Genomic DNA, 1,189 nt, shown 5'->3' on the forward strand with positions numbered 1-1,189 from the left:
CAGTTACAAGGCTCAGTGTTAACCATATAACCAGATTATTAGGTGACTTGGAGCCTACTATGGTGCCCGTGTTAAATGGATGGAGACACAAATGCGGCGTTCACACGTAAGCAAAACATCCACACTAATCCTCATTTCTTTCTGTGTCGAGGTCCTGTCAGCCGCATGGCAACATTGTTTGACTGCATGGGACAGCACTGCATGTGTGGTTGCTTGGCTGTGGTTGATGAGTCCACTCAGTGAGAGAGATTGGGGTAACACAACAGCAACAACGGCAACAACAACACCTCCACCAGTCGTGTAAGTATATCGTTAATACTGTAAAATCTTTGAATCAGTCTAACAATAAAAGTAACCTAACCTATAACAGCTTAATCTAACCTTCCCTAATCTAACTAAAATAGAGGAGGGGATAAAAGTTATCGAAACAGTTTTGTCTAAGAAACATGGTGCTGGAATTTATCATATAGTAAGGTCCCACAATAACACAGATGAAACAAATAAAATTAACAATCCAATGTAAACTCAACTTTTAACCCCGCCTCAATATGTCTGGTAAATGCAAATCATACAAGACTGTTTATTAGTGACACTGCTGTTGGATTGCACATTTCCTTACGCCAGTTTAAAATAATTTGAGATTCATGTTGAAAGTGATACGTGGTTTAACACAAGGCACGACACAGGTATACATTATATTATTCGCTTGCGTGTGTGTGTGTGTGTGCAAAGCTGATCATAAAATTATTCCGTTGTTGTTTATGAATAAAAAGTCCCATAGTGATTTTTATTGCGGATGGGAGAAAGTAATAATCTCCAGCTTAATACTCAGTCATTAATGTTTCTAGTGTTGCTTACCCTTCTATGTTCCTTGCATTATTCATTTCTTGCAATAGTAAGAGTGTAATAATCTTTATTGCCTCTGCTTGTAAGTGCCATTTAAAACGTATGTTCTGACGTCATCGTATCAGGTAACGTGGGGTCCATAATTCTGATAGTTTATCCTTTACCTGCTACCCAAGATGACTTTGTTGCCAGACTTTCCCAAGGCCTGGCCTATGAACGGGTCTGTCTGTAGAGAGTATCATTCGGTTTAATCTGTGCCAGCCAGCTCCGTGCAACACCATCATTGCAGTCTACATTGTTGTTGTATTACAAGATCTGTCGTGTGAACGTCATGTTTAGATCT

The sequence above is a fragment of the Coenobita brevimanus genome, chromosome 24 (assembly GCF_032717465.1).
Source record: "Coenobita brevimanus isolate Jiangsu-jjx chromosome 24, ASM3271746v2, whole genome shotgun sequence".
NCBI lineage: Eukaryota > Metazoa > Arthropoda > Malacostraca > Decapoda > Coenobitidae > Coenobita > Coenobita brevimanus.